Raw genomic sequence first — 13661 nt, 5'->3', positions numbered from 1 at the left:
GCGTTGACTATTTTTGAACATTATGCTCAATTTTGGTTTAGAGGTTGGGCAATTAGATACGTAAGTTATATAACCTATTAAAGTGTGATAGCTTCCTTCAACCTTAACCTACCAGCAAGGTAACAACGGCGGTGCAAAAAACAGTTACAGAGAATGAAATGGATGAAAGAGTTCCCAATTTACATTAATCTTTTCGTAAAACGTGATTACATGCTAATACAACTATTTATAGTAACAACAAGCTACAGTTGACACTTAATGTCTGTTAAGTTAACTATGCCAACCTCTGTTAAGCTAACTATGCCATGTCAGCTTATTAACCGACTTTAACAGACAGACTTAATAGTAGTTAACAAACTAAGTAACAGAATTATAACTACTTAAATGCTAAGCTGCTTCAACAATCACCAACCAAGCACGATCAACAAGCTGGAATTCTTCTAGTAATACTAAGATCTTATCAAAGTGTTTGGATTTGAAGGCAAAATAGTCTTGAGATATCCTACACAAACGCGGTTTGCCATCCGTTTCTTGAGATTAATTTATTCGTTTTCCATGCAATTGAGCTCTTATCTTGACTTCCATCAGTGCCTCAAAACTGGGGTTGTAAAATTTTGTCCGGATGACTGAATTTGTTTAACCCATATTAAACTAAGTTTGGTCATAAGTTATATGTCCAAAATTTTAGGTCCAAACATAATAATTTTGTCCGATTTAAAACTGGGTCGAAGTCCAGATCTAGACACATAAATCTTGTTTGGGTTTAAATTCGGGTTTGGTCTTCAAAATCCAATTCAAGTTAGAGTCCAGACATGTAAATATTTCATGATACATGATGTTGTCTGACCTAGAATTAACCCCAAACCAATTTTTTTCCACCTCTACTCAAAACTAACATCTTGACTTTCAAACTCAATGTACATGGTTGGTCCACGCCACACAATGAGACAGAAGTGTGTGTGTCCGTGTTCAAATCAAGAATGCTTTCTTTTAAAAGACATCTAGAACTAAATGGTTGTTAAACTGCCATGAATGACTTGTATGTTCAAAAAAAACATATACATATGTGACTAGTCTTTGTTCGGCCTCACACAAGCAGCCTCCTACCCTTGGGCCTCAATGCATGATTCTATGTGCTGCTCGACGAGAATAAACCCATGTTCCGAAGGTCTCTCGTGAGCTTCTGGAGCCCATTTCCTCATAAGTGGGCTGAGCCCATCAAACAACCCAACTCCCCAAACAAAAGTTAAAACTCAAACTCCCTCCTTTCCTTTTCGATGAAGGAAAGGTTTCCCGCCAAATTCCAAAGGGGACCCAGTGATGTGACAGTCAGGCTAGAAAGGCATAGCAAAAAGAGGAGGAGACGAAGAAAGATAAAATGAGGGGTAGAAGAAAAAGGGAGGGCCCTCTAGATCTCAAATTAGGAAGAGAGAAGCTAGAATAAGGTCCAACAGATGTGAGGAGGAATAAAGAGGGAAGAGAAAGAAAAGAAAAAAGAACATGAAAAAAAGGAAGTTTAGAGGAGGGCAAATAGGAGGATCAAGGGGATCCTTGCTCGGTCATCCCATAGTTCAGAGAGAACCGAAAGGACCTCCGGTGTAAAACCCTAGATTTTGGAGGGGTCTAGTTGAACTAGTCTTGAAAAGTTTAGGTAAAATTTGGAATATGAACTAGGGTGTGATTGAGAAGATTGTCAAAGGTTAGGGGTCGAACAATTGTTGATTGAAACATTATGGTTATGGAAATAATGAAAATAAAAAATATATATCTAAATATTGACCTAGGCAATCGTGCACAAAAAAAATAGAAAACCTAAAATTCTTTTCCTCTCCTCACCCTCTCCCTCTCTCTTTTCTTTGCCCGCTGCAGCACCCGTTGATGCAGACGGAGCCGATTAGACACCTTTGAGTAAACACTGGACGTTAAAGACCGCCGCTGAATTCACTGGAGGTGATGACTTGGGAGGTATTACCTCTCTCTCTACTTGCTCTTTCTAGCCCCACGGGGTTCACCATCTTCGACATGTCGTATTGGTGGATACGGTGGACGTCGGGCTGCCGAGTCACCACTATGGTGAGTTGGTGACCAAGGCCTCGAGACGAAGTCGACTATGCCCACGATAGTGCCGTTCGTTGCTGTCGAGAATTCCTTGAACTCGTTAATGCGAGTCATGACTCGGTGATCACGAGTTGCATGTAACATGCTACTCGGCATTCCTACTTAAAGGCGGGACCACATGAACTAGCCAAGTAAAAGAAAAGGCAATATGGTTTAATATTCTGAGGTGCATGAATTGAGATTTTGGTAATATTTTATATACATATACATATATCGGCTATATATGTATATATTGTATTAGAGAGGATTTTAGGAGTCCAATGGCCAAGATGTGATTATGGTGGAAGGATCTAACATTACAGTGGGCCCCGTCCAACGTCCAGGCCCAATGGACCAAGTGAAGGCCCGAATATATGTTTAGATTTTGTTAGGTGTCGGATAATTTATTTGCAGTTCAATGATATTTGTATAGGTGATTGAGAAGACACGACACTCAGATTATGTTTACTGTTATCGAGGTAGAGGTTCTCACATTTTTGGCCTCTAATGCCTGATATTCCTTTTCTCGTATGATTCCGGGAATCGCTCCTTTTGCTTGACTAATACTTGATATTCGTTCTCGATTGTTTCGTATTTCGTTCTTAAAAATCGTGGTCGTTACTTGTTTTGTCTTATTCTTCGTGATCTCTATTCATTGATCTCGCAGTAGTGCATCTGTTGATAAATTCTTTTCGGTATTACCGATTGTTCTTGATTGTAAGTGTTCTTTGATATTTGATTGGTTGTTTGGATTTGATTATCCTTGTAGTTGGTTTATTTTGTGCGATTGATTCTCTCGACATATAAACTCCAGAGATAGGGTGGAAATGAAAGAAAATAATCACACTCTAGACGATGCCACTAGTCTTGCATTCCTTTCCCTATGGCATTCCAATTATTCTAATCCGATGGTGCAGTGTTGATTCCTCTAGTTCTTAGCATGTGACACAAACCTTTAAACCTCTAGGTATCCCTAGTGGACAAATTGTAGTCTCGTGAGAGTTTACCATAATGATACCCACAAAACATTAAAAACAAAAGAATAACTCAACAACACAAAATCCTTCCATTCATGCTCAAGCACCAAGCAGGTCTTATAAACTAGTCATTAGTTACATAATTTTACAAAGAATTATACCTGAATATATAATTATTTGAGTTAGGCCAATATCAACACAACATATTTTAATCGAAATAATGCGCATTCAAACTCAATCTCAACTTCTCAGAAGAAATACTCTCAAGATTCACTCAATATAGTGGTAAGGTGTTTATACTCAATTAATCTCATAAAAACAATCCTACTATATGTTTGCTTGTCCGTCCATTCTACACTATTAAGAACATGTAACTTTATAAATTAAGAGATTTTTATCCAAAGTTATAATGGGGGAGGTGTGAATGTAAAAAGAAACGAATGGTATGAAAATCACAAAAATTCTAAAGAACCATTAGAGCACACAAAAATTTGGGGTATATATTTTATTGTTAGCCCATAATGCTTCGCAACTCATGATTCTTGCATTGTGTGCATAAACTTATTTTTCTTTCATTCAGAGCAATGCCGCCATACAAAGAATGTGTTGCAATTCAATTTTTCTTCTCTTCATTATATTTTTTCACTTTTTTTTTTCGACACATCACATGTTTGACATCACTTATTCTTCATCAAATATCATCCCAAAAATAAACAAGAACACTCCCACACTTCTTTTTATCATCAAACTCAACATACTTGAACATCATCAACACTTGAAAAATCTCAAAATATCTCTACTAATCCATTAGAATTAGGTAGATAATTGTTTTTCGGGTTAAAAGGTCAAGTAAATGAGCTTCATGAATAAAAATGCTTATTTAGACTCAAAGGACTTTCTAGTGGATAAATATATTAGGACATAGGCAATTTGACTATGATGGTATCATTCTAATGCCTCATTCATATCCATGTCATCACAGGTATCAATATAGCCTTAAACAGTTTAAAGCAACCTTTAGAGAGACATGTAATCATGAGAGCACACAAGAAAAAATTGGATTAACATGGATAATGTATCAATCGTATGGCTCAAAACGCACAAGATAATTATGCATGTTTACATCAAATCTAAACATGCTTCTTTCTCAATCAATACATCATGTTAACATCGGCCCATAAAAAATAAGTAATTCAAACTCAATTCTACTGAAAATTATATTTACTAATAAACTAGCTTTATACCTAAATAATTAAAAATTAAAATTAAATTCAAAGTAGAAAAAGAATCAATCTATATTGATATCAACAAAAATTAAAACAATGCAGACAACGGTGTCAAAAATTTATTGTGCAAACTCGCAAGTGTACGAATAAACAAATAATAATAGTGAAAAGTAGAGTGTCAAATGCACAAGTATTGATTAAAATTGCTAAGTGCCGATTAGAGTATTGATTAAAAATTGCTAAGAGTCGATTAGGACTGATCCTAAATTCTATTTGAACAATTGAATATTTGAGATTCAAAAATAACATGAAACTTATAAGTTAGAAATTAAAAAGTCCTAGTGCCTCTAATTTCACCATCATCAATCCTACTCTATGCTTTTGGAATACTAATTTCAATTATCATCCATATTGACTGTTAATTTCTCTAACATATTCAATACTCATTTTCTGGCTCATTATAAGAAAACAAATTTTTTGCGACAGAAAATTCCGTCGTAAATTGGTGAAATTCTGTTGCATATCTTATTAGAGATGAAATTTGTGACGGAAGGTTATCCTTTGCAAAAATCCTCGTCGCAAATAATTAGCGATGGATATTGTTGCAATGGAATTTAGCAACGGCTTAGCGATGGACTATTAGCGACGAGATTATTTTGCGACGGAATATTTCGTCGCTAATTTGGCACAACTTTTGCAACGGAGCGTCAGTCACTAGTTATATTATTTTTAAATTTTTTTAACTTAAATACGTATTAGATTTGCGATGGAGCAAATTTTTCACGACTTTTGCGACGGAATATTCTGTCTCTAAATATTAATTTTCTTAATTTTTAAATATTTAATTTACTTAAATAAATATATTAATTTTATATAAGATAATATTAGCGACGGAATTTGTTTGACAATTCCGTCGCTAAATATAATATTTATTTCTATTTTCTATTTTATAATAATGAATTTTTAAATTATGTATTATTATAGTTCAATTATATTAGTTAACCAAATAATTTCATTAAAATTATATTATCAAAATGTATAAGAAATAATATGTAATAAAGACAAATATTATAAATAGGCGGTTCAGAAGGGTGTCCATGTGAAGCACAGTCATCCTCAGGGTTGTCTCTGAGGTATCGCATCTACATCCAGGAAAAGAATTCCCCCATCCTCCGCTCCTGATCCTACGACAGTACTGCATCTGCATCCATATGCTCCTCTAACTCATGCTCCAACTTCTCATGAGTATACAGTCTGGAATGTCCACTAAAGCATGATGAAATACTAGCCAAAAAGCTTGCCTCAAATCCAAGCCCGTAGGTGCGACCTTTCTGATTCTTCCCATCAATTGTCGTAAGGAATAAAGCATCCTCATCCAATGGCTCAAGAGGTGACACATTGACGGAGGAGACTAATCGCTATGTCAGCAAGTCCTCCTTAAGCTAGTTAAATTTTTTCTACAAAAAAAGATAACAATGCTCATGAATTTGGTAAGACAAAAACAAGTAGCAACACAATATATTGAAAAAAAAGAGAGAGAATATTGAATACTTACATATGTAGTAGATACTCATTCATTGGGTAATTATTGTGTACTTTTTTTTAATGAGTGCGAACAAATACTTCTGCCTTGGTCGGTTCCAAGCCAAGTTCCACCCTCTGCAATTAAAATTACAAATGTATGATAATTAGATTTTAAACTAGAAAAAATTGAAATTGATAACTCTACTCAAAATGTACCATTCTCTTACGTTACTCGGTGTGAGGAATAGAACCCTCAGTGTGAGAACAACTATCCTCAGATGCTTGATTTTTCCCCTGTTCTATTTTCTTCTTATACTCTGGTAAGTTCCAAATACGGCAAAGTTCATCAAGGACCGCCGCAGAGATCCATTTAGCTTTGGTCGGGTTAAATCATGCCCTATGCATCATCCCACAAAATAATTCTACACTCTTCTTTCACAATTTCTTTATTGCAGCATCATGAGCAGGGTCTCATGTAAATTTACTCTGCAAGTTATAAACAAGTTAACAACAATATGCAACATTGTTGAGAAAATATATTAGAAAAGAAAACTATTTAATTATACTCTGTACTTACCTTAAACTCCTTAAAATAATAAGTTTCCTTTTCCTCAGGTGTAAAATCACTCCATTGTGTCACTGCACCTTCATACTTGCTCTTAATGATCGTGGTTATCATCCGAGTAACATCAAAAGGATCAAAACTATGAATTAAAGAGTAAGAACATTTTAGTTACATAAATGCTTCTGTAATCAAGAAAATTGAACTTGATCAAAACTATGAATTAAGCAAAATTGAACTTATAGAGAATCTGAAATAGGATGTATCAATATATGACTATTCTCATGAGGCTCAACCCCAATATTTTGGGATAAGGAGTCACTAGCACACTGTGTGTCAGGTGGAGGGTTTTGCATTGTGGGTGCAGGTGGGAATTGGGTGCTAGGTGGAGGTGAAGCCCCTGTCAACATATCATCAGTGAAGTGAAGAGAATTACGGAGGAGGCTGTGGGACGAATGCCCTCCATTCCCTATGCCTAAACCACCAGACAAACGGCGATTGTCACAACCTTGATCATATGTAGTATGGCCACGGTCAGTTGAATGATCATTAGCCATCTACAAGTAAAAGAAGCAATTGCAATTGTATTACACAATAAAATCAAACAATATAAGAGCCACAGTTGAGGGCATTGATTAGTAGTGAATTCTTTAATTCAAAAAAATTTTACAAACAAAATATCAACCAGAACGAATGATAGAATTAAACGGAATCACAAATTCCATCCAGTAATACCTCCTCTATATTTCGGATTCATAAGCTTTCAGACCACTTGGACATGATTTATTTGTAAACAATATGATCCATTTAAAATTGTTACTTTTCTTGTATAAGAAATTAACAAAATGCCTTTGCAAACAAAATTAAACAGAACAAAAACTTGCAGAAATGTTGAATGAAAAAACTATCCTGCATCAATTACACATGCAGTCTTTTCAGCCTCCACTACTCTCAAAACACATACATGAGCCTCTTCCATCCACACCTTGAATTAATGGTCTCGTAATGCATACTTTGCAAGGATATGAGCAGCTGAATTTCCTACCCGTCTGACAAATTGAATAGAACAACTACTGAACATACTCAGCAATCTTTGCCCCTCTAACACCACAGCTTTCCAAGTTGTTAAATTCAGGTTCCCTCCTCTGATTGCATCCACCACTATAGCCGAATCTCCTTCAAAGATCACCTATTGAAATCCCAAATCCTTAGCTAACTTAATAGCTTGAAGAGCACCCATTGGCTCAGCCAATGTAGGTTCTATAGTTACAAAAATCGTATTGCCCCACTGGGCCACATAATGACGAACCCAAGTCCGGAATGCCCAAATTCACAAGCCCAACTGATACACTCTGGCCCATGCTAAGGCTCATACGAAACGTTCGAGGCTCTACCCATTGACAAACGCGATCACGTGACAGCAAACAGTGTCTCTGACACCACGTCTAACAATTGCGGCTAACGTCCCCTCTTATACTTGCTTTACTGTATTCACGACGTCATTACTTAACATGAAATTCCTCTCACCAAGCAATGATGCTACAACAACGAAGGCGCCTAGACGCCCAGGCATCAATCTGGAGCATAATCCAATCCAATTCACACCAACATCCTTGTACTTGACATATACTCTCCATTCTATGAACAACACATGTCAAACTGCCATCTTATCGTATGTCTTGACATCCAATCCTAGTTTTCGCCTACCAACTCTGACACATCCGATATACTTGACTTTTATGCGCATGTACCCTGGGTTTTACCAAACAGGACCTCACTTTCATATAAATACCCTTCTCCTACCTTGGAGAAAGGGGATCCAAACGTTAAAAACCAAACATTGAAACTCTCCGACCCATCACTAAATATTCAGCCATAAACACTCCAGCCATCGTCGGTCTTCCACCTTCGATCACCACTGACTTGATCGTCGGAGCCTCTAGATCGGCACCCCCCAGCTCTATCTGAGATCTTTCACAGTTGTATTTGTTGTGACGTTTGTAGGATTCAAATGTACAAACGAGCCTCCATGTAATCAAAGTTGACTCTTCAATGATTGTAGAAAATTTATCCCTACAATTTGGCGCGACAGATAAGGGGCTAGTTGTAGTATTTGACCAAAAATGTTGCAACAAGAAATAGCTATGGCTAACTCGGGTGAAGTTACGAAGAACCAGTTAATGGAACTTATGGTAGCCATGAAAGATGAACTAACAAAAAATAGAACGGAGATGCAATTGAACAACACTCGTTTGGAATCTTTAGCGAGTGATAATGTGGCCCTGCGTGAGGAAGTGTTGCAGCTCAAATTTGGCCCGCGGGCCTAGGCCCGGCCCGAATTTTTATCGGGCCTATGCAGCCCGGCTCAATGCCTAGGGCGGGCCTGGGCTCAATTTTTTGGGCCGAGCTTGGCCCGAAGCCCGACACTTCGGGCCAATTTTGGCCCGGCCCGGGCCTGAGCCCGAGGTCCAAGCCCGAGCCCGGCCCGATGATGTACCATGTATCTACATTTAAATCTTTGAACTCTGATGTCAGGAGCATCTCTATGAACTCTGATTTGATTCTTTGAAGTGATCAATTCACTTTCACAGCTATTCAAAATCACTTTCAAAGTCATAGACTCACAATCGTAGGCAGCAGGTTACCGTTTGTGAGACTGAGATTCGTGAGATAAACAAAGATCATAGCCCATAACCGTAGGTGTAGCCACATCACTAGCTGACTAGCAGTAGCAGGTTACCGTTGCTGGCTTGTTGCCTCACAATGACAAAGTCACGGACTCACAGTCTCATAGAGTCACAGTTGTAGAGAGATAGAGTGCTGAGAGACGTAGAGACCTTGAGTTCCGACCATTGGGTCCGTTGGATCAACACTCCAACAGGCTACAAATACCCCCTTCTCCTTCTCACAAATCACAATCACTCACTCAATCTCATAATCTTAACTCTCAACATTCTCAATCTCACATCTTATATTCTCATTTTTGACTTCTAAGTTCTCCTTCTCTGTGACTTTGTGCTCTCTCTAAAACCAACTTTGCCCTCTATGTCTCGGTGTCGGTGGTACCCAATCTCCACTCTAGTGGGCAGTGGCTAAGTGGTTAGGCATTTGGCATTCTGATTGTAATCTTATCTCTTATTCTCCCAATCTCCCTTGACCGATTGACCCTTATCTCTTCACCTAGGTGGCTCCGTCTTCGTGGCTAGGTAATTGGTATTATTAATTAACTGTTATTTAATTTATTTTATCATAATCAATTACCAATTACCAAATTATAACCAATTATATACAATTACCTATATGTACTGTAGTACGGGTCAACAAATTACTTATATATATATTAGTCAGCAATATACTTATAAATTAATACTAATCGGCAATATACTTATATATTAATATATATACCAGTAATACCATTATGATTATATGTCTAACATTATTTATTTGTTTTGTTAGGTTAAACTGAATTGCAATTTGTACAAGCACTATTGACAACTCAACATTTGGCAACTCATATTCAACTTAGTGTGAAGAATTGAATTCTTTGGGTAATTTCTTATTTATAATTTATTGCACCTTTAATTTGCATTAGTATGGACCATACTTATAATGTTGATAACCCTTCGATTCCTACCACAATTGATGAGGAGGATGTTATTGTGAGGGAATCCATAGGATCTCCCGATACTCAAATTCCAAATGAGTCTACTTCTGCTGGTACAACTAGAAGTGTTAAAACCCAAAAGCCACCTAGTGGTGCATGGAGATTTTTTGATAGAATTATGATTACAAATCCTAATAATGTGAAAGTAGTGAAAGCAAAATGTTTAACATGTGGTAAGTTATTAAGTGATGCATCTAGTAGAGGTACTAGTCATTTGATACATCATTCTAATAAATGTAGACAAAATAGTAATGTAGATATTAAAACACAAATGCAATTAAATATAGATCCAACTGGAAATGTAGCTAATTTTCAATATGATGAATCACGTGCACGTGAAGAGGTAAGGGCAAATGCAATGGTGAATTGGTATTGGGCCAACAAAAATGTTGTCTTTTGCTGATGTGGCTGTATTGTAAAATGTGTTTTGCTTATGTGGCTGTATTGGGATAAGTGTTTTGCTGATGTGGATGTATTGATATTTGATGTTTTGGTGTAGTTTTGTTGTGGATAATATGGAGGAATGGAATGTTGTTGGGTTGGGTGGAAAGAGAAAGTGTGTGGGAAGAAAAAGTGTATAGAAATTTGTGTTTTGCTGATGTGGCTGTATTAGAATACGTGTTTGACTTGACTTTTTGTGTAATAGAGGTGGGACCGGGGCAACAAAAATGTTGGCCCAGTAAGTTGTTTCTCATTGCATTTGCCCTAATAGATTATATGGTTAGGGCCGAGCAACCATTTACTTTTGTTGAAAAGTATGATTTTACAGGTATGATTCAAAGGGGCATTAATCCTCAATATCATGGTTTTTCTGCTACAACTGCGAAAAGAGATACTATAATTAAATTTCAAAGTAGATTACTTGAATTGAAGAATTTTTTATTAATTTTGATGGAAAAATATGTCTTACATCTAATATATGGACTTCTGTCCAAAAAATAAGTTATTTATCATTGACATCCCATTATATTGATAATGAATGGAATTTGAATAAAAAAATTATTAGTTTCAAAATGTTAGAATCCCCTCATACTGGATTCTCGATATCGAATTTAATTCTACAAGAACTTGAATACTTAGGCATTAGTAGCAAAATATTTTCTATTACACTAGATAATGCTAGTAATAATGAAGTTGCTCAAAGAACAATGAGACGCTATCTTACGCTACCTGTAGGTGGAAACTTATTTCATGCTCATTGTTGTGCTCATATTTCTAATTTGATAGTTCAAGATGGTTTACACATTTTACATAACTCGATCGAAGTAATTAGACATATTGTACTATGCATTAATTCATTTGTATCCAGATATGAAATGTTTAAAAATTGTTGTGTAAAATTATACATGAAGAGAAGAAACATTCCACTAGATGTGCCTCGTAGATGGAACTCAACATATTTATTATTAAACGTGACAATAAAATATAGGAGGGTCGAAGATTTATTTTGCGAAGAAATGAAAGAAAAATATTGTAATTCAAATTTACAAGTACCTAGTGATTATGATTGGGCAATTACTGAAGTTATTAGAGATTTTATAGATGTTTTTCATACTGCTACTAAGATATTTTGTTCAATTTATTATCCTACATCTAGTCGACTGCTTATGCAATTAACACATCTTTGTATGACATTTGATAAATATTCACAATTTGATGCGTTTAAAAATGCTTTGGCGGCAATGAGAGAAAACTTTTTAAAATATTTTGATCTTTTACCAATTTTATTTAGTATTGCTGTGGTTATGGATCCCAAGTGTAAGATTGAAGTATTAGAAGTATGGTTAGAAACATTATATGCTAATGATCAAGAAAAAGTCAAAACACAACATTATATGTTAATGATCAAGAAAAAGTCAAAACACAAATGAACGAAATAAATAATTGTTTGACTCAATTGTATGATGAATACAAAAATCAACTAGGAGAGCATAGGATACCACAAAATGTTACTGGTGCGAGTTCTTCTTCCTCGTTTTCATCTAGATTCTTAGGAGGATTTCAATTGCTAAAATGTAAACGAACTCACTTATCTACATCATCTACATTACTGTGATTGATCAATCTGTGATTGATTTTGATGATAATCCTAATTTTGATATATTAGCTTGGTGGAGGGTACAACTGGGCAGGTACCCTTTACTCTCCGAAATGGCTCGTGATATACTGACCGTTCCAGTTTCGACCGTAGCGTCAGAAGCAGCTTTTAGTGCAGGTGAGAGAGTTGTGTCTACAACTTAGAGCAGCCTTGGTCCAGCAACTGTAGAAGCATTAGTCTGCCTTAAAGATTGGAGTTTGGCAAATCAAAGATTGCAAGAACATATACGCGAAGCTGAACTTACTGAAGAAATGAACAACTTAATGTTATCAAGACCGGAATGGATTGAAGATAGTTCTACCGATGCTACTGAAGATTGAAGAATAATCATAAATAATAAATTGTATGTGTAGCTAAATAATTATGTATTTATATAATCAAAGAAATGAGAGTGATGCAAATGATTGACAGTATATTGTATATAGGTGCCAACCTAGTTGGGATGTATATATAGTATATATGATGCAATTTTCACCCTCTAAAAAATATTGTTTAATTGTATAAAAATTAAAGTACAATTATGGCATTAATCAATTGTAAGTAATATGTATTTTTTTTAAGAAGTCAAAAAAAAGTCAAGGCCTGGGCTCAGCCCGAGCCTAACCCGAGGTCCGAGCTTTATGGGCCCGGCCCAGGCCTAGGCCTCATTTTCCCAATTTGGCCCGGCCAGAGGCCTGAAGATCAAAACCGGGCCTGGGCTCGAGCAGGGCCAGGGCCTACAAAAATCAGGCCGGCCCGGCCCGATGCCGAGCCTTATATGTAACCAAGAGTTTATTAGATGTCAAAACCCGCTACAACTTACTCGAGAAATTGGCATTAGCTTTGGTAGTGGTAGCCAGGAAGCTTAGACCTTATTTTCAGTGTCATTTTCAGTGTCAGTCAATTGCGATTGTAACGAATTTTCTTCTGAGGAACATCTTGCAGAAGCCTGAGTTTTTTGGAAGAATTATTAGGTCGACAATAGAGCTCAGTGAGTATGATATCTCGTATCAGCCCAGAACAACAATGAAGATTCAAGTGTTAGCTGATTTTGCTCCAACGGTACAGTCCGAGGCAGATAAAGAATTACTTTGCATGACGGAGGAAGCGCCCAGTGCTTGGACTTTGTATGTGGACGACACTAGCAACATTAAAGGTAGTGGTTTGGGGATCGTCCTAATTTCTCCATAAGGAAGTATCATTCAGAGAGCAGTCAGATGCGGTTTCTATGCAACTAATAATGAGGTAGAGTATGAAGCTTTGGTCATCGATCTGACGCTTGCCAAAGAGCTTGGAGTGACAAACTTAAAGGTTCATTCAAATTCACAGTTGATAGTGAACCAATCCCTAGGCTCTTACCAAGTTAAAGACCCCACAATGACTTATTATTTGGAGTTAGTGAAAGAATTACAATTGGAGTTAGAAGAGTTTACTATAACTCAGATTCCACGTGCAGAAAATTCATATGTTGATGCACTCGCCAACCTTGGGGTGTAAATCCAGACCACTCATGGCCAATCAATCCCCTTGGTCT

This window comes from Tripterygium wilfordii, chromosome 7 (genome assembly GCF_013401445.1).
Source record: "Tripterygium wilfordii isolate XIE 37 chromosome 7, ASM1340144v1, whole genome shotgun sequence".
Taxonomy (NCBI): Eukaryota; Viridiplantae; Streptophyta; class Magnoliopsida; order Celastrales; family Celastraceae; genus Tripterygium; species Tripterygium wilfordii.
This window is presented reverse-complemented; position numbering follows the sequence as displayed.